At 45.9% G+C, this 18,287-nt stretch overlaps 1 protein-coding gene across 6 annotated transcripts in view; it reads right to left on the reverse strand.

Moving 5' to 3' along the window:
* LARGE1 (LARGE xylosyl- and glucuronyltransferase 1) overlaps positions 1-18,287 on the reverse strand; it is a 609,153-nt gene that overhangs the window by 136,198 nt on the left and 454,668 nt on the right. The window lies entirely within an intron of this gene.

Genomic DNA, 18,287 nt, shown 5'->3' on the forward strand with positions numbered 1-18,287 from the left:
CAGTATGCAAGGTCATTCAGTTAGTCTGTGATAAAGCCAGAATCCCCAATCATTCATCTATCCATCCATCCATCCCTTAACTCATGCAACATGTATTATTTACTGCTATACTCTTCTTTAAATGTTCCAGTTCTTTCTCAAGGTATATTAATGTAGTGGCTTTCAGGGCATGAGCTAATTTTCTCACTCAGAAAGGAAGAAAGGACCCTTGGCTAATGAGAAAGGATATCCCAGAGAAGAGCCTCCCTCTCACAGCATTTTGACTATCACATCCAGTCTGTCTTGTGTCAGCAAGGCAGGAGTGTTTTCTAGAGGAACAACTGCTTCTCTGTCCCCAGAGCTTGGCTCTGACGTTGGCATTGCTTGTGAGTATAATGAGAATCACATAGGATCAAAGGTGAGTCAGGTCTCTCAGGCAATTTCTTAGCAGCTTTAGCACCTCAGGTGAGTCCGCCACTCACCCCAACTTCCTTGTGTGTTAATGTTTCTGGACTCAGGTCTTCTAGGTGGGGCAGGTAGGCATCAGAATCAGCTGTCTTCTCTTAGACAACCCTATCCTGCCACGTGCAGAAGCCATTCCTCCATGCAACTATGATCAACAGCTTTTATAGACTAAGAAACTGTGGGCTCACATGGGATCATGATTTGCACAAGTAGCAGCAGAGCTAAGATATGCATCCATAGTCGTCTAACGTCCGGATTCTTTCCACTGTCAGTGCATTATTGCTTACCTTTAGGACAAATGTTTGAGGTAGAAATGATGAATCTACATTTTATAGGATGAGAAACTGAGACTCAGAAAGTTTAAATAACTTGCTAAAGGTCACAGGAGATGAACAGGCACTGTCTGTCACAGCTAACCAATGCCTTCTGGAGCTAAAATTCTTATATTGTTGGCCAGTCTGAGAAATAAAGCCGTTTCTGACCAAATGAAAGCCCAGCAGCACGTGAAGAAAACAGTGGTTCTCCAAGAATACCATGCTGGGTGAAATAAAACCTCCTTGGTGTGATGACAGCTCCTTGAAATGATGGTGTGTGGGTTTGGTGTAATTTACTTGATCAATTTATCGAGCTCCCATCTAAATCATCACCCCAGCACAAATACATAAATTAGAGGCATAGGAAAAATACTACCACCCACTTTGTCATTGTATATGATCATATCCAATACATGTAGAATCCCTCAGAAAAACAGATCACCAATTCAGCAAGTGCAAGAGCCAATCAATTTCACACGCAACAAGCTTGGGACGTTTGTGTAAAACAGAACTGAAAGGCGCGGTGCCCTCAGTCAAGCAAGCTGCGTGCCGAGTCCCGATGCTGTGACCTTGTTAGAGAGCCTACTAAATAATCTCGCTCTGAGGTTAGAATGCAAAGGGGATATGGGGTCTTTGGGGGAGCTTGTTCATCATTACTAATGACCCTAGTTGGCACCATCATGGCTTTTTGGTACGATGAAGGAAGAGTGTCACCTGCTCAGAAATGACAAAAGGGAATGAGGTTTCATTGAATCTAGGATGGCCATCTGAATTTCACAAAAGACAATCTTCAGCTGTCTGGAAGTCCAAATTCCACTTTCTGGAATTCTGTGAACTGTATTCTGCCTCAATCTACTTCTACAGGTGAATTCTCTAATAGCCACACGAAAGTGCACAGTTCTGCTGCTTGTGTCCTCACATCTGTCTTGCTCATACAGCTCTCGCTAGGCCTGCCCACCTGCCAACCCTCAACAGTATTCCTTTCAGGCTCATCTCTAGCAAGAAGATGCCTGTGATGGGGGACATTTCTACCTAGCACTTCTGGGTATTTCTGCTGTCTGCTGACTTACGTCCTGCCAAGGACACAGTGGATAATATTCACATACACATCTCATCTGTAAATGTCCATCTCTCCATTTGACCAAGGGCAAGGACTGTGTAATAGCTAACACACTAACGCATTAATAAATGTCTGCTAAATAAATGATGTCTGGTACATAAATCTCTCCTGATTGGAGACCACTTATGTTAGTATATTAGCGTCCCCACATTTCTGACACTGCAAAGCATTTCATCCTTTCTCCATTTGCCAAAATCAACACATTCTCCCACTCGGCTCTGGGAACCCTGGCATTATCCTCAGCTGCGTGGAAAACTGCCAACATGGGGTGACAGCTCCTGAAGCATTTTTTATATGGGTTGCTCTACTGGAGTCTTCAACTGAAGGTCTTCATCTCCAGAGAAGGAGTAATTTGCATTGTTAACCTTAAAACATGTGATCTCAAAGAATAACATCCAAGTGCTCCTTCTCTCGCTTTGCACCCGGGCTGCATTTCTTATGATGGTGGCATACAGCCCTTTCATGTTATGCCAGTCCTCTTAAGGTGAAGAAAACAAAATCCTTAATTAGCAACATGATAGTTAAAATTTTAATATCCACTGGTTGGGAAGGCAAAATAATAAACAGCTACTAAGACTTCATTTTGCTTTTTTAGATGAATTCATTAGCTGCTCTGTCAATGAGTAAATTGATAGCTGGGTTTGCCAGTGGGTTTGGGAACACCCTGGGCGGACTGCTTGGTGCCTTCACCCCTGCAGAAATCTGTGTCAGTGGATACGGAACCACTTGTAGCAGTGTAGCCAGAGGGCAAGACTGGAGCCAGACATCCTGGTTCCAATTTCGAGCCCTGCCACGTTTCAGCTGTGCAGCTTGGAGAAAATTACTTAACCTCTCTCTGCCCTAATATCTAACTATTGTGACTTCACGGGTTTAAATGACTTCACATATGTTAAGGGCTAACCACAGGGGCTGGGCCATGTGAAACACCATGTAAGTAATGTAACAGCTCTTTTGAAATACCATCATTCAAGCTCATCTGTCAGCTTCTGAAAGACAGCAAGTCCATCCACATGGTTTTCTTTTTGGAGGTCAGCTAGCACTTTGTTTCTAGAACAAAGACTTTCTAGAATATTATTTTTTTAAGATTTTTTTTTTTTTTGACATGGACCATTTTTCAAGTCTTTGTTGACTTTGTTACAGTATTGCTTCTGTTGTTTATGTTCTGACTTTTTGGCCATGAGGCATGCGGGATCTTAGCTCCCCAAAAAGGGACTGAACCCACAAACCCTGCATTGGAAGGCAAAGTCTTAGCCACTGGACTGCCAGGAAAGTCGCTAGGACTTTGTTTCTTTAAGTGTGGTCTGAGGACCAATTAGGGCTTCCCTGGTGGCTCAGATGGTAAAGAATCTGCCTGCAATGCAGGAGACCTGGGTTCAATCCCTGGGTTGGGAAGATCAAGAAACACTAGAGCTTCTTGTTAAGACAGATTTCTGGGCCTCAGCTGTGAAATTCATTGTGACTGGAAGGCTGCTTCCCATTTCTCATTAAGGGCATGTGGAAGGAATTACCTGCTCCCATGAGTTTCAGAGAGACCTGAGTTCAGGTAGCTCAGCCCCGCCCTCCTTCCTCCTCGCTCCCAGGAGCCAGCCTGCCAGCAGAGGGTAGCCTTGGATGAGTCTCAGAGGGCAGGCCCCCTCTGAACCAGGCTGCAGTCACCGCATGCTTCCTGTGACAAGCTGGGCCATTCCAGCTCTGGGGTTGGTATTCTGAATATCCACTGCTGTTGTCGTTCACTCACTCAGATGTATCCAACTCTTTGTGACCCCATGGACTGCAGCACACCAGCCTTCCCTATCCTTCACTATCTCCCGGAGTTTGCTCAAATTCATGTCCACTGAGTTGATGATGCCATCTAACCCATCTCATCCTCTGATGGCCCTTCTGCCCTCAGTCTTTCCCAGCATCAGTGTCTTTTCCAATGAGTTGGCTCTTTGCATTAGGTGGCCAAAGTATTGGAGCTTCAACTTCAGCATTAGTCCTTCCAATGAATATTCAGGGTTGATTTCCTTTAGGAATGACTAATTTGATCTCTTTGCTGCCCAAGGGACTCTCAAGAGTCTTCTCCAGCACCACAGTTCAAAAGCATCAATTCTTTGGTTCTCAGTCTTCTTTATGGTCCAAATCTCACGTCCCTACATGACTACTGGAAAAACTATAACTATGACTAAACGGACCTTTGTCTGCAAAATGAATACCCACTGTAGATGCACATTAAGTTAAATCCTCCAAACTTACTGTTACCAGCAAAATCAGGTGACATTTTGTTCTCATTTTTCTATTTTATCTCTAAGGTCTGGGAGTGTGGGTATAATATTACATATTAATTACCTTGTCACCTAACACTCATCTAAATAAGAATTCTGGCCATTGAGTCTGGTAATATGCATTAAAAAATTCCCCAGGTAATTTGGATGTATATTAAAATTTGAGAATTATTCATCAAGGTCTGGGAGCTCTGTCTCTGCTTTAGTCAATGGCAAGGTTCCCCTGAAGAGCCACTAGCACACAATCAACTCATGTGGTGTATAAATCCAGTTCATCGACCAGCAGAGTCCAGCGGCCTCCTCTAGTGCTACACTTCCCGAGTGTAGTACAGTGGTGACGAAAGCGAATGACAGAGCCAGACTCCCTGGGCTCCAATCCTGGCTCCCTGCCCAGCTGATAGCTGTGTGACCTTTGACTAGTTACTTAATCTCTCTGTGCCTGTTTTTTTTTTTTTTCCGTTCATTTATAACACGGTGTGGACAAAAAGTACATACTTGAAACATTTTCTTTTCTCTAGGTACAAGTTAGGGCTTTCCAGGTGGCGCTAGTGGTAAAGAACCTGACTGCCAATGCAGCAGACTCGAGAGACGTGGGTTCGATCCCTGGGTAGGGAATGGCAACACGCTCCACCTTTCTCGTCTGGGAAATCTCATGGACAGAGGAGCCTGGTGGGCTACAGTCCTTGGGGTTGCAAAGAGTCAGACACGACTGAGTACACACACACAGGCACAAGTTAATTCGTGAAAATGAAGCTGTGTTCTTTGCTTATTCACAGATCGCCAGTAAACAATGTCCAGAAAACAGTAAAATGTTCAGTAGGTATCTACACTTAACATTATACCCAGAGTCCCCCAGCCCTATATTCTTTCCCCTCTACCTGGATTCAGGCATCTGTGGTCTCAGCCATTTCCTTGCTTCCTTAGCTGACACCACCCTTACTCTGCCTAGGCTTTGGTTAAGTTTAATACTGACTGAGGGTTTGCTTTGTGTCAGATACCACACAAAGTACTAAGGAATCAAAGACAAATAAAATACAGTCTGCACCCTAGAGGCAGTTAGAAGGAGAAAGATAAACAATTATGACTTAGCAAGATGCTTGCAATGACAGAAATGCTGATAAGTCAGAGGAGTGGAGGGCAGGGAGTAGTGGATTCTATGGGCAGGGTGGGTGAAGTCTACTTCCCATCTCCCCTGGAGCATCTACCACAGCCCCTGCCGAACCGCAGCCACACTTGCCCCTTCCACCCAACCTCCAAGCTCCTGGGCTCCCCCCAAAGCTTCTCGGATGACACTGCTATTCTGTCACACCCTCCTAGACATCAGGTCCCCCCAGGTCCCCAGTGACAGCACATGTGAGACAGATTATCCTTCACAGCTTCGCCAATCCCAGCTCACCAGCCAGGCGGCATCAAAGTCTAAAACCTTAATCTTGATGATGCAAACACATCCTGGGCTTGCCATTCCATTAAGAGGAAAAATCCCAGGGAATCCTCTCAGGGAGATGACTCAGGTGGCTGGTGTGCCGCCTCCCTCAGCATCCCACACTGTCTGTCTCCTCTCCTTAGGAGTTATTATCATAAAACACCATGGCAAACAGAAAAGGCTTTGTCATTGTTTTCTGTGCTGGCCCTGTGGTTATGATTAAGTGCACTGTTTCCCGTCTTCCTTACTCTAGGCACAAGTTAACTTATGAAAATGAAGCTGTCTTCTTTGCTTATTCATACATCACCATGAACAGCCAGACAAGAGCGAACAAGCTTGCTCTTCTGGTGGGGCCCTGGTGTTGGTGTCACCAGCCAGCAGACGAATGACTCCAGACTGGGAGCTCCCCTGGCTCCCTCCTTCCGCAGCTTTTGGCTCCAGGCAAGGCTCCTGCCATTCAGGAGGTGAGGGCCCAAGGGAGCAGGGCATGGTGATGCTTCCAGGGGGCACCCTGGATGTGGCAAGGACAGGTGGGGCATTCATCCACCAGGTGTAAATTAGAAAGACAAAGGGTTTTAGAACGAGGCAAAACAGAGTTCTAGCCCCAGTTATCTATGGCTTGACCAAGGCATAATTTCTCTGGGCCTCAAGTTCCTTATCAGTAAAAGGACAAGAATAGAATTTCCCCACTTGCCTCCAAAAATAAATGTGCAGATAAATAATATGCATAAATAAAGCACCCGGGCCTTGGTAGGTGCTCAACTAGAGGCATTTTTCGACTTCTCTTTTGTGATTGTCATTGTTCATGAAGTCTAGGTTTTCTGCTTGAAGCACTGACACTAGCTACATAGGCAGGACTCTAGGAAATTTGGCCAACGGCTCCCCTACCTGCCACCCTACTGGCCTCTCCCCCGCCCCACTGAAGCCTTTAACTTCTGTGGCACTAGTCTCTGGGCTGTTTTCTTCCCTCTGAACACTCCTTCCCTGCCTCCTTCAGGGGCTCCCCTCCCTCTGCCTCCCCTTCAAAGCTGGGCTCCCCAACGCCCATCCTCGACCCCTCTTTTTGCTCTACATTTTATCCCTGGGTGATGGAATCTACTCCAGTGGCTTCAAATACTACCAAAAGGAAGATTGTTACCCATCTCCATCTCAGACTGCTTTCCAGAGCTTCTTACTCTTAAATCCAACTACCTGCTCACGGGTTCATTTGGCTCTTTCACAGAGACCTTCAACTCAAACTGATCAAAATCAGATCCATAATTTTCTCTTCATAAATAACAGCCTGATTCCTGCCTATTCTGTTGGTTGGTAGCATCAAGACCCAACTTGTCACCAAAGCCAGGACCTTTGAGTCAACCAAGACACCCTGCCCCCCTCACCTCTCACATCACTGCTATAACCAGCTCCTACAGGTTTTATCTTTTATTTTTCAAACTCATCCCCTTCCTGGCTCCATCCTCATCACCTCTGTTTCCCTGACACCTTAGCAGATTCATACTTGGTCGCCTTTCCCTCAGGGAAGCCCCTTGCTACTCTATTGGGTTGGCCAAAAAGTTTGTTTGGGTTTTAGTATGCTGTTAAGGAAAAACTCAAATGAACTTTTGGGCCAACCCAATATTTTGCTTTACTTGGCCAGAGAAATATTTAGAAGTCAAATTTAATGATTTTGCTTTCTTGACTGAAAAAGTTAATGCTCCTGGGGCCTAGTATAGTGTGGATGGAGGGACAGATGAATGGATAAATGAAAAGTAAATACTATCTGTTACCCATAAACCTAGCCTGGAACTGGTGGGCTCTATGTGAATGGCATGGAATTAGGTGGGCACTAGTTAACCTCTCCAGGTAAACACCAGGAGCAGTAGCTCTCGTCCTGATCATGGATGCTTCCAGAGCTCTCTTTCCTCACCCCCTGGGAAGCTCCTGGGTACACAGAGGGAGTCTGCCAATCACTGCTGCACACCAAACCAGCTGTGCTTAAGGCAGCAGGTGAATATGAAAACTGTCCTGAGTATCAGCAGAGAAAGTTAACAATGCACTTCCAACCTCTTACATATTCTACTAAGCTATTTTAAAAGAGAAAGGTTTTAATAGCACCATTGCATGCATGTGTGAGTGCAGGATGGCTGTAATAAGGAAAACACAAGAGTATCACATTGTCATTTACTAAACATCTGACAGAATCCTTCACAGCCACAGGTGCACCCCCCACCCCCCCACTACGAGTGGGTGCCGAACAATAAAACATCTCCTGAGAAGATGTGACACAAAAGGGTATTTAAACAACCCTGAAAGGCTTGAAAGGACTGTTTCTGAACTTGCAGGTTTCACAGCTCCAACTTCTTCCGTTCAGCTCCAGCTAAATGCACTCTCGGATCACAGAGGTTCACAGGGGCTGAGGAGGGCTTAGTAATTCCCCTCGAATCGCCTACTCTGACAGATGAAGCCCACAGAAAGGGAGGGAGATGTTACACCATCAACACAAGAGCTGGGACTCCACCACCAACTCTACACCACGTGGTTTGTTTTTCCCCTATGTTTAAGCTTCTCCAACTTGGCCTCCTCTTCTTTCCTTGAATTTTAATTCTCATCTGGTTCAAATTTCAAGCTCTTCTATGCCTGAATGGTAATCCTGGGCAAGTTCTTAGCTTCTCAGGTTCTGCCTCTCTAAAATGGCAAAGGATTCTATTTCACGAGGGTGCACTGAGATCCTTAACCAGGTTTCTATACCCCACGTTTTTGTCCTTGAGATGGAGTCCACATGCTCTAATTAAAAAGGTCCCATCGTCCATCCTTCTGTTTCCTTTGGGCTGCTTGTTGAAGCACCCCTGGCTCCAGTTTATACCTTGGTTCAGCCAACCCTGATTTCATTTGGACAAAAATACTTCACCCTTACTGACCTCTATAGCTGAGGGATAATCCCTTCTAAGAGGAATTAGAATCAGTGTCACTCTAGAAGGTAGAATTAGGCTGCATGAGTTAAGATTGAAGGAAGATAGATTTTGCTTCTTATGGGCCAGACTGTAAGTACCACCGGAGTTTGCCCAAACAGAAGTGAGCTGCATTTTCAGGGAGAAGCTTCTGGGCACTGGGACAGTTCTAGATGAGGCTGCATGATTGAACACCTACCTGGCAGGTGTTCATCACATTCCTACTGTGCACCGGGGACCCTGCCAACTGCTGGAGACACAGTGGTAAAGGAACAGACCCAGAACATAACCTTCTGGGTTATGTGATCTCTACAAAAAGCTTCTCAAGCCTTTTGGCTGTGGCCTGCCAGGCCCTGCCCAAATCTTACTGAAGCAGATTCTCCCAGGGTGAGGCCAAGGAGTTTCTCTGCAAAGGACAGCAGCATGAATTCTGATGCAAAGCGGGCCTGGGGACCTTTGGGAGTGGGAGGTCACCCAGCAGGCTGCAGGTGGGAGAGGGCTCACCTACATCAAGCAGAACACTAGATTTGAGGAGCTCGAAGCTCCCTTCCAACCTGGTCGTGAGATCTCTTTATTCTAGGCAAGCAAAGCCTTTCTCCTCATGCTGGACTGTCCTCAGACACGTTCTTCCTGTGTGTGTATGCACAGCTGAAGGCTGTGTTCCCAGGGCAGTCCCTGCTCCATGAGCACTTCGCCCAGGCACCAGACAATGTGCTTGTCTTGCATCATTTCAGAGTGCCTTACAACAAGCCAGTGAGGTGAGCACAGAAGGGAAACTGAGATTGAGAGGGAAAGTCATGTGTCAAAGACGTGTGACTAAGGACCAGAGAGCTGGGGCTTGTGTTCAGGTCTCCTTGTTGCAAAAAACCCATGTTTTATAGCTACACTCGTGGTTGGGAACCAGCTGTAAGGTATTCCTCTCCCCAGGGGAAGGGCTGCAGCTGGCACAGCTGTGGGCAAAAAGCTCCAAAGGACCTAGAGAAGATGGGGGAAAAGGCTGGTCAAGGAATATGTGATAAGCCCACTGTTTCTGCCCATGGTACCTCCTGGGACTACAGGCAGAGGTTAGGGTTAGGGGGCTCTAAAGAGTCCTTTGGTCCCCATCAGGGCACTCTGAGTCTAATCTCTTTTAGCGGTAATCCCAGGGTGCTGAGCTAAGAGCACATCCTACCCAGGAGCATCTAGGGAGAATAAAAAAGGCAGGGCTGAGACACAGAGAAGAGCCTGCAATCCAATAAAGGTCCAGACGACGATTTCGTCTGCCAAGTTACAAGGACAAGTTCCCATCCCTCGAGTCAGTCCCAAGTGAGCCCACTTTAACTTAATTTACGGTTTGAAAACTCCTGCTCGATCTCAAATAATGATCTCTCTCTCCTTCCTTCCGTGATCTCTGGTCTTTGGAAATGGGAAAAATGAAAAAGGGACGTGGAGCCAGCCGCTGGGCTCTCTTCCAAGGCTGCTTTTATCACACCGACTCCCAGGACACTCGGCTGCTGTCACCTCTCAGACGGGGCCTCAGCTGGGGCACGGAGCTGGCCTGAGTCCAGCTACTACCACTTCTATCCGTGAACTCCTTGGGTCAGTCTCTCTTTAAAAACACAGTGGGTTGGCATCTTTCAGATCCTTCACTCACAGACACTCCTTGAATCACTAATAAAAGGGCCTAGGAGAAACCCTCTAACTTTCCCCACTGGGGTTCCATAAGAAGTACTTGCTTGCAGGATTCAAAGGGCAACATTTAAACTTCTGGCTTTTCCAGTTAGTTACTGTACACAACCTGGGCCCAAACGACTCCACTTTTGAGCTTTAGTTTTTATCATTTTGTTATTTTCATTTTACAAAATGGATGATGATAAAATTCACCTTTATGCTGTCATAAGGTTGTTTTAAGGGTGAAATGAAAGGTTGTAAACTATAAAATACTGCTTAACTTTCAGTCTTATCATTATGACCAAGCCTTTCTGAATCTTATGTAGCTATTACCTGATTTTTTTCCCTCAATAGCAGTGTTTCTGAAATTATAACATTATTCTATTTCTGCAAAATACAGATACTGAGCAAACTTTATTCTTTGACACACAGCCTAGCAGGTGGGAGTTATCCAGAGAGGCCCCTGTGTGTCTGAGAAGCACTCAGGAAGCTTGAGCACAAAAATCTCTCTATATTCTTAAGGCTGGTCCTTGGGCAGATTATCAAGCTGTAGTTATGCTCCTTCTGTGAAGAAGGACAGGCAGGAAATTCAAAACAGAGAAACTGAAAGGATAAAGGAGCATTGCCCAGGGACCACTCTGTACAGGGTTAACAGAATAGCCATATTTCAAAGATCTCTATCTTCACCTTGAGGTAAGTAATTCATACATTCACCAAACAGCTAATGAATATACATCAGAGCCAAGATGAGTTGCGTGGATGCAAAGATGGGTGGACCCTGAGATGGTTCCTCCCCTTGGTGGAGCTTACATCCTTATAGTGTGTATTAGGCTGCTGTAACAAAGTACCAGAGACTGGGTAGCTTAAACAGTGGATAATTAAGGCTCAGATGGTAAAGAATCTGCCTGCAGTGAGGAAGACCTGGGTTCGATCCCTGGGTCAGGAAGATCCCATGGAGAAGGGAATGGCTACCCACTTTAGTATTCTTGCCTGGAGAATACCATGAAATGAACAGCCCAGCTGGCTTCAGTCCATGGGGTCGCAAAGAGTTGGACACTACTGAGTGACTAACACCTTCACAGTTCTGGAGGCTAGAAGTTTGAGATTGAGGTTTTGACAAGTTGTTTCTTCTGAGGTCTCTCTCCTGGGCCCACAAAGGGTCATCTTCTCCCTGGGTCCTCGTGTGGTCATTCCTCTGTGGGTCTATGTCCTCATCCCCTCTTATAAGAACACTAATCAAATTAGATCAGGGCCCACCCTAATGACCTCATTTCACTGGTATCTGAAGTATAGGCAGTCTTGTGGGTCTGAGCCCTAAACCCGTGGGGTCTGTTGCTCACACCACTACCGGAATTGAAATGAACTGTAGGACACCCACTTGAGTTTTCAGAGAACTGGAGAAAAGTTTTCGGGCAAGAACACTCAATCACGCATGCATCCTCAGGAGTCAGTGTGGGGACAGAAGTAGAAGAATAATAAAATAAAATAATGTATTCAGCCATAAAAAGGAACAAAGTACTGATACACGCTGCAACTTGGACGAACCTCAGACACATCACGCTCAATGAAAGCAGCGAGACACAAAAGGCCGTATAGTCTATGATTCCTCTTATAGGATGTATCCACAAGAGGCAGATCCATAAAGATAGCAGATCAGTGGTTAGCAGAGGACAGGGGAGAGGGGATGTGGAGTGATTATTTGATGAGTTCACAGTACTTATCTGGGGTGATGAAAAAGTCCTGAAACTAGACAGAGGAGATCACCTCATAATGCTGTAAGTAACTAAGCACCACTGAACGGCACATTTAAAAAATGGCTATTTATAAATCATGTGAATTTCAACTTAATAAAACAAATGAGGATGATCAGCTAGCAGGGCAGGAACAACTGCAGTAGGCCAATAGTACTTTTACTATTGTAGAAGTCCTGTTGAATCTTCACTACAAAGGCTGAAAGTCCTGTATTTGTCCTGTTGAATCTTCACTACAAAGGCTGTTGTGCCTGGGACGCCCTCACTCCTGACCCCAACCCCCACCTCCCCAAGCTCTTCTCTTTTCCATTCCCGCCCTGCACCCTCGGTCATCTCCTCCAGGCCACTGCTTCAAATACCACCTATATGTCGATAACTCCAAAATTTATGTCTCTAGTCTGACCTCTATACTGACTTCAAGAATCATAAATTCAACTGCCCACCTGACGCCTCTACTCTGGACAGCTAAGAGGCATCTCAGATTTAAAATCCCAAATTGAAATCTTGACTTTTCTCCTCTGCACTTGCTCTAACCAGTGTCACCCAGGTCAGGAAAGAGCTGCTCACTCTCTCCAGCTGCCCAGTTGCTTAGGCCAGAAACTATGGAGTCATTCTTCTCCCCTAAGCTTTACTGAAGTACAATAAAACTCACTAAGTTCATCCACGTTAAGTAAGTGCAGCTTTGACAAACGGTGGCAGTTGTGTACAGTCACATAACCATCATCACCATCAGGATACAGAACTATTCCAGCAGCCTAAGTTTTTTTATGGCCCTTTTGCAATTAATCCACTTCCCTGAAACTCAGCTCCAGGTAACCCCTGATCTCCTTCCTGTTACCACAGTTTAACCTTTCCTAGAATTGCACATGAAAAGAATCACAAAACCACAGAGTGTGCAGTTTTGTGTGATTGACTCCCAGTACTCAGCATAATGTTTTTGAAATTCACCCAAGTTGTCACTTGTATTATTATCACATTCCTTTTCATTACTGAGTGGTCTTCCAAAGTATGGCGACAGAACCATTTGGGTGGAATCAGGAGTTCTGTTTTTCCTAAGTTATGCCTGAGATCCAAACTGCAGATTTTGACCTTAAATGATATTTAAAAACATAAGCTCATGTATAGGAGAGGTTAGTGGAAAAGAAGACCAAGGTGGAGGGCTACCCCTCCCCCGCAATGCTTAGCTGCTGTTGAGCAAAAGAGGAAGAGAAGCCAGAAAAGAAGTCTTCCTGAAAGAGGTTGTGCATGTCCCCCTCCTCCCCCAGCCAACAGCAGAAGGCCTCCATGCGGTGTTGTGTCAAGAGGAGCCAATGGGGATCTAAGGGTCGAGATTCTAGACGGTCCCTGTGTGAGATCTTTCTAGATCTGAAATCTGCCAACAAGCAGTCTTGATCCCAAAGCTCATATTTACCACCATTTAATTATAGCTGTCCCCACCTTTCCTTCACAAGATGCTCTGTGAGATCCTGAGATCTGTAATAGACGTCCTCAGCATTCTTAGTGAAAAATCAAGGTCTCTTCCTCGCTTCTGCTTCAGCTGGAAACACCTGGTACCCATGTGTCATGATGCACATTCTTCCGGGAGAGAAACCAGTGCCGGTCCTTCCCCCTAGAACAATGGGATGGCCAAGCCAGCCTACTTCTGAAGGAAAGCTGAGCCCCAAACACATTCCTCTTTGTCAATGACCTGAGGGCAGCTGCTCACGCAAGAAGTCTGCGCTCGCATATGCAGGAGGCCTCTCTGTGTTGAGGGAAACTCCTGCACCCAAGAGGAGGTTTTTGTACTTTTGTTAAAACCTGATACAGCGTCACAGCACAGGATATCAAAACTGCAAGGGCCTGGGGAATATTTTGATCCAGACTTTTCTTTTGAATGATGAGAACTAAAGCAGAAAGAGGGCCCGCGACCTGAGCAAGGCCACATGGTGAAGATGCTCCGCTCCTGCACACTGTGCTGTCACCTTTGCCATCGAGCAACATGAACTGAGCACCCATTGTTTTCAGGACACTGGGCTATGAAAGGAGGAAACACTTCCGTAGGTACCACGGTGTGCCCTGGCTCGTAGCACCCTATGGTCCTTTTTCAGAAGTCAGTTCAGATGTTTCAAGACAGATAACAATAAAGGTGTCATAGACTAAGACGCCTAGAGAACAACTGCCAAGGGTTGGCTGGGAAAGCTCTGAGGGGAAAGGGTGTCTTGCACTAAACCCAGGAGGGAACAACTAAAATCACTGAGTACATCTTAGGTACTGCGCTAGAGGCTACTTTGATCCTGCAACCAACCCTGCAAGGTTAGTATTATTATCCTTATTTACAATGAAGAAACCTGAAGCTCAAAGATGCAAAGTAACCAGCACAGTTTCACACAACTAGGTAGCAAATGATGGAGCTGGGATCTGAGTGTGATCCCAAAGCCTTGGTGTTGTTTCACTGGGATGAAGTTAAAGGAGAAGGATTAGAAAGAAGTTTCCGTTTCCAAGAGGTGTCAGAGAGGGCATGCATGGGTGATAAGATTCTGAGAACCTATGCACGGATGATTTATGAATTCTGCACAAGTTACCTGTCTTTGGGGATGCTTCACGCACGTTTATAACTCAACCAATGAGTATGCAAATGCAGAAGGAAGAGGTGGGTTGTACTGCTCACTGAATGCACGAGTACTGGGGCACTGTGTCAGTCTCTGGGTGCCAAGTCTGTAGATGAGATGGGGTTCTGCCCCTTGAAAAGGCTGTGGGACAAAGCACACATGACCAGATAGACTGAACTATTAATACGTGTTATGGAGATATGCTAACAAAAGGCAGACTTTAAGAGGAAATTTGAAGACCATACAAATAGGAGGTCTTAACATAATTAAAAACATTACACCTGGCAAAAACCTTAGTAATCATGTAGTCTAACTTTTTCCACAGTATACCAGATGAAATTGAGTTGTAGCCAGGGGAAATGATATTCTCAAGATCACACAGCTGAGTAGGGACCAGAACCCTTGTTTCTTAACAAAACTGAGCCTCTCAGCCACTCCATATCAACTTGGAAATGAAGGCTGCTGAAATGAACAGCTAGAACTGGGTGCATAGATGAAGCATAGCTTCCTTCAGGCCCTGACACAGACTATTCCCACCCAACATCCCTGAATGCTGAGCAGCAAGCATGCCACATGGCCCCTGGGGATTCAGCTAGAGAAGGCCCCCTCTATAAGCCTGCACCTTGTTGCCCTTCTGGGAGAGAGTCCTCTTAGCAAGCCAAGGGCAACATGCTCAGAGGAGTGAGCTAATGGCCTTCCCCTGGAATGGCACTGAAACACCAACAATAACAAGGAGCAGAACCTTGCCCTTCATAGTTCTGAAATCCTTTCTGATAGAAACTAAGTGCAGGCTTCCAAGTTTAGGGTAGAACATTTTTGTCTGGTAAAGTCACAGCCATGGTTGGGCAGTGGCTGGGAGAGCAAAAGGGGAGGATGCCTGCGATGAGCACTAAGCAGTCACTTTGAATATGGAGCCAGAGACTGCACTTCAATCCAAGTTCGCCCGCTCACCCACTCATCCATCCACCTATCCATCTGTCTGTCCACCCACCCATCCATCTGTCCGTCCATCCATCCATCCATCCATCCTCCATCCAAGTGCCAATTATGTGCCAGGCACTGTTCTGGGCTCTGAGTCATAAACAACAACAAAAACAAAGCCTGAATCCCAAGGTCTCTGTCTCTTGGGTATGTTCATTGCAGCAGGGAAGCTGGACAAATAGATATATGATAAAACTCCGAGTGATGCTAAGAGATACTATGAAAGTAACATAGATGAAGGCATGGAGAGTGACGGGGAGGGATATCTGCTAGAGAAGACAGAGGGCAGGGTTGAAAGCAGAGCTGAGCTGATATTTGAGGAGAAAGGACATGTTCCCTGCTCAGAGCATTGCCAGGGGAAGCAGAAAGAGCTGCAGGTGAACAGCGAGGCTCCAGTGCTGAGGCCTCCAGAAAAGGCATGCTGGGGGCAGCTCCCACGTGTCTGTCCCAGGTGAGCTGACTGCGTAAAAAGCTGTTGTCACAGGCTCGATTTGGAAAAGGTCACCGACTTTGTAGCAAGTGGCAGGTGAAAATAGGCCTGGGATGACATTTGTTCCTTATTTAGGGCTCAGGAGTGTTTGACAATGAATAGGTCAGCAAGGGATCTGGCTGCATGGTGGATATGTCAGAATAACACTCCAGAGACATCCAAGGAAGGGAAGATGCCCAACTTGGGTAAAGACTGAAAACTGCAGAAAAATGACACACTCCCTTCAGCCCACAGGTTTAGAAGTTCTAGTGTGACTCCCTTGCAGATGGTTGCAGTTTTCCCATCCTCTTTCCTAAGCCAAAGTGAGGACTACTTCAATTAATTTACATTATAGTTTAAAAAATGGCCTGTTTTTTTTTTTTTTTTCTGTGCCAGAAATTAATACTGGATAATCTGCTATGTAGGTCTGCCAAAGGCCCAGCAGAGAGAAGACACAGTGGTTGACTCTCTGAAGGCCAGTAGTGGAATCGTAGAATCCTGCATGCCTGACCCACACTGCCAGGGTCTGCACGGAAGGCTAGTGCCTTAGGGGAAAATGGGATGCTGGACACGGAACAGAAGGGCTTTATAAAACTTTCTGTTGCATTTATGGCAGGGATACTGTTGAGGACACTGTCTACCGTGGTTCTAGGTCAGTATTCCTTTTGGGAAATCCAAGGTAAGAAATTCCTTTCAAAACTAAACAATGGGGTTAACTCAAATCCACTGAAAATAAATGATATATATTCTTTTGGAGCAAGAATCCTCTAACTGACTAAGCAGACTGCCAAGAGGCTCAGAGTTCAACTTTCAAAATAGAGTCAGATATAACCAGGTGGCGCTAGTGGTAAAGAACCCGCCTGTCTGTGCAGGAGATTTAGAGATGCGAGGTTAGTCCCTCAGTTGGAAAGATCCCCTGGAGAAGGACATGGCAACCCACTCCATTATTCTTGGAGAATCCCACAGACAGAGGAGCCTGGTGGGCTACAGTCCCTAGGGTACCAAAGAGTCAGACACGACTGAACCAACTTAGCACACACAATGATGCTTGTCCATAAATTCCTGTGTCTCTTCTTCCAAGTTGCCTAAAACCTTTTGTAAAAGAAAGCAGGCTATAAATGAGTAATAAATAAAACAGAACATTTGCACACACACAGTGCCTGTTAGATTCCTCTTTGTTTAAACGTCTTCCATGGTCTCTGTGACTTGCTGTACGTGAGTTTTCAAAACCTGTTTCCCATTTTCCAGTTTCTAATGGTGGGCCAGGGATGAAGTGACTTCATTGTCACCATATAAAAACTTAGGACTGTCTTAGAGCTAAGACTTTGAGATGCTGTCCTTTTGCTGGCTTCCAAATGTGGACAACTCCATACACACAGTCTAGTATCCCACAGAGCAAGCCACTCGTCCCACCCGCAGTGGGTGGGGTTTACAAGCTACATCTTATGCCCAGAGAGTCAGTTACAGTCAAGGAGAGAGAGGTTCACCCATGACCAAGGGACCTGGCCCTGAACACGAACCTTGACCTGGCGCACAGCCAACAGCTGACTGGGGCAAGTTCCTCCTCATTCTGACTCCATCTGACTCTGTCTCCCTCTCTCTCCTGGATTCTGTTTTTCTTTTTTTTTAAATAATTGGTTCTGGCTAAATTCACACAGTAGTAACTCTGCTCTGATCTCCAGTTCCTATGATTGTTTTACTTCCTGTGGTTTCCACTACTTGCCTGGGTTCTCTCAAAGTTTTCTCAGAAAACTGAAAAATGGGAAAACCCCTCATTTTATACTTTACCCAGAACATTTTGAACATACATCAGAGGTGCTCTTCACTGAAGCACATTTAATCTACGTACTGGATGAAGCAACTGAAATGACATCGAGGGTCCGATCTACAATGGTCGGAGCTCCTTCCTAAAATCAAGTAATCCCGAGGCATGAGCCGAGCAGAGAGAAGCCAGGACGGCCAGTGTCACGCCCTGATTCCTCTCCTCACTGGCAAGTGCTCTGGCCCAGATGAAACATATGAGGTCTCTGAGCTGTGTTATGTATCCTGCCATCACTTACACTAAGGGAACATGTCAGCCATGAAACATCCCTATTTTATATTCCAACAGTTAGACCGTTTATGTGCTACTGTCCATGGAGCCCTGTCCCATAAATCCACTGATTAGCTTTGTTTACCAGACGCTACAGACTGAATGGGCTTCCCAGGTGGTGTCAGTGGTAAAGAGTCCACCTGCCAATGCAGGAGACACAAGAGACGTGGGTTCAGTCCCTGGGTCGGGAAGATCCCCTGGAGGAGGGCATGGCAACCCACTCCAGTATTCTTGCCTGGAAAATTCCATGGACAGAGGAGCTTG

Source organism: Bos indicus, chromosome 5 (genome assembly GCF_029378745.1).
Source record: "Bos indicus isolate NIAB-ARS_2022 breed Sahiwal x Tharparkar chromosome 5, NIAB-ARS_B.indTharparkar_mat_pri_1.0, whole genome shotgun sequence".
NCBI lineage: Eukaryota > Metazoa > Chordata > Mammalia > Artiodactyla > Bovidae > Bos > Bos indicus.